The 2,865-nt window shown below is 40.0% G+C and overlaps 1 non-coding gene and 1 pseudogene across 1 annotated transcript in view; both read right to left on the bottom strand.

Moving 5' to 3' along the window:
* The window catches only part of LOC142356305 (large subunit ribosomal RNA), a 3,523-nt gene extending 2,697 nt beyond the window's left edge, over window positions 1–826 (bottom strand). Inside the window, exon 1 of the ribosomal RNA XR_012761395.1 lies at window positions 1–826. This exon is cut by the window's left edge and continues 2,697 nt beyond it. This is a non-coding gene — a ribosomal RNA (large subunit ribosomal RNA).
* A 1,683-nt stretch (window positions 827–2,509) lies between these two features.
* On the bottom strand, window positions 2,510–2,661 carry LOC142356304 (5.8S ribosomal RNA; annotated as a pseudogene).
* Between the last annotated feature and the right edge of the window lie 204 nt (window positions 2,662–2,865).

Raw genomic sequence — 2,865 nt, 5'->3', positions numbered from 1 at the left:
GGTCGTGTGCTACTTGCTCTGGATCAGTCATGCAATAAGAGCAAAACCGTCCGTGGTTGCGGGACACCGAATCGGCGCCCTCACCACACAAAGTAGTGCAATTCATAAAAATTACACTGTTCACTTTCATTTCGCGTGTGCGCTTTCAATGAGCGACAACACTTGCAAGCAACTCACACTCCTTGGTCCGTGTTTCAAGACGGGCTGTAGAGAGCATTGAATAGGAAGTTGAGGTCAGACAGGCAATCAAGATCAATTTATCTCATTTTGTTTAGAATCAACAAGAAGAATTCCGAGGAAAACTTCTGCTCGATTCATTAACAAGATTTGCCAAAAGACGACAACTACACTACTCGGTAGCCGAGAATATAATATCAAGGCATTGAGTATGGTAACGCTCACTCCAGTTCCCCTTCAACAGTTTCACGTACTTTTCACTCTCTCTTCAGAGTGCTTTTCAACTTTCCCTCACGGTACTTGTTTACTATCGGTCTCGCTTTATAATTAGCTTTTGGAGAGACATATCTCCAGCTTCGAGTTGCACTTTCAAACAACTCTACTCATAGGAATGAGCCATTATGACTGGTATCGAAAATGACCTTTACAGGATTTTCACCTTCTTTGATGCTACTTTCCAGTAGACATCAGGACAAATTCACCAGTCTAGCATCAAACCATACCGGACACCGAGAAATGTTGCCATTTCTCTTCCCGATGAGCTTTTCCCTGTTCATTCGCCATTACTAAGGGATTCTCAGTTGATTTCTTTTCCTCCCCTTACTGATATGCTTAAGTTAAGGGGGTTCTCTCGCCCAATTCAGGTTATGTAGTTGATTGTCTCTTAATTGGTTCACTGACCAATATGAGACAGAAACCGATTCAGCAGTTTTGTTCGCTACTACTATCAAACACAGGTCGAAGTTTCCATTCAGTCATTAATTCCAACTTTCAAATGTTGTTGTTTCAGCTTTCGCTTACTAGAAGCAACATAATACTCGCTGCAATACAGACCTCGGGAAACCCTCACCATGAATAAGGTTCACTCACATATTTCACTACATTTTGCGTGGGATTGGAGATGAGGCTACTCGTTCTTGCTCAGTACTAGGCTGAAAATTAACGAAACTTCGTTACAAACGTTCACATGTTGATGTTTCCGCTTTCGCGTACTCGAAACAACATAATACTAGTCTTTGTAATTTAGTTTCATAATTTCAACTGTTCTCATGCAGAATTTTTGCTCATTCTTATCCCAAATTTTGACCTGGCTACTAGTTACACTCCTTGTACTTATTGCAAAATGACCACAAATTTCAACAGCTTTCACATGTTGCTGTTTCGGCTTTCGCTTACTACAGTCAACATAATACTCGTTGCAAAATAAGTGCTCGGCATCTGCAATTTTCCAAAGACGAAGTTTCGCCAGTTCAATTTTCGCTCGCCAATTATGGCTACTAATTCACACGGTACTGAGCTCAACAACATTAAATTTGTTCAGCAAGACTTTCACATGTTGATGTTTTGGCTTTCGCCTACTAGAAGCAACATAATACTCGTCTTGTTAGCTCATTCAATGAGAATAGCTTTTCCCGTTGAGAATTTTTGCCTTCAATTGGCGTTGTAGTGAGTTTGGCTACTCAGATCACCAAATACTTGTGACAATTCGAACCAGAAATGTTTTCAATTTTCACATGCTGATGTTTCGGATTCAACCTACTAGAAGCAGCATAATACTTGTATTCAACAATTTCTGTATCAAATCCCAGTTTTCTCTGGTGCATCTTTGCCAAACTATTCCAAACTGCCTGAGTCTGAATACCAATTACAGGTACTAGTAAATGCACGTTACTAAGGACTATATAGTTCTAGGTTACTGTACACAACGACGTTCACATGTTGATGTTTCAGCTGCCGCTTACTAGAAACAACATAATACTTATCGTGCATACCTTTCCATAACTTGTCCTTTTCAGATGCATTAGTTTCCCTTTGTCTTGGCTTCTACAGTCAGACTGGCTACTAGTAACAGCACAGTACTAATCACATATCGTTCTACAGTTTGCAGACAACTTTCACATGTTGATGTTTCAGCTTTCGCCTACTAGAAACAACATAATACTCGCTGTATACATTTGTAGTTCTCTATGTAACTTTCATGTGAAGAAGTTTCGCCAGTCTTTTTGACTGTCTCAAATCTGAGTCATGCTTAGGCTACTAGTTGCTTCATAGTACTTATCGCCTCGAGATCATTGAACAAAACTTGATTTTCACATGTTGCTGTTTCAGCTTCCGCTTACTAGAAACAACATAATACTAGTCTCATTAAGTTCCGTCTCTTTGCAATTTTCTTATGAAGAAAATTCGCCATCACAATGACTCCAGCAGTTCTTGATCAAGGAATGCAATCATTGATCAGAATGCTATTATTTGAATCGGTTCTGCTTTAAGTGTTCCAATTTTATTGGAAGCACCAACAATAGAACATCAATGTGTTCAATCGAGAGTTATATAACCCTGAATCGGACGCAGTCAACAGCCGAAGCCGAGACCGCCTTTTGCGTTAGAGAGGTCGGTAAACAAATCTTGCGATTCATACCGAATTAACACATATAGCTGTGCTCCTCTTCGTAAAGCGAGCCAAGTGATCCCCTGTTGAAGGATGTATTTGGACCAATCTAGTAGCATTTGGTTTCCAACAAGCTCTCCCAAGTTAGCTTACTTATTGGGCTTTTCAACCAATTCGGTTGGCTACAAGCATCATCAAAGTACTAGCCACAGTTTGATCGCAAAATTCTACGACTTTCACATGTTGATGTTTCGGCTTGCGCTTAGCCTACTATAAGCAACATAATACTAGTCATATCA

This window comes from Convolutriloba macropyga, unplaced genomic scaffold (genome assembly GCF_964194025.1).
Source record: "Convolutriloba macropyga unplaced genomic scaffold, txConMacr16.3 SCAFFOLD_4135, whole genome shotgun sequence".
NCBI classification, from domain to species: Eukaryota; Metazoa; Xenacoelomorpha; order Acoela; family Convolutidae; genus Convolutriloba; species Convolutriloba macropyga.
This window is presented reverse-complemented; position numbering and strand designations above follow the sequence as displayed.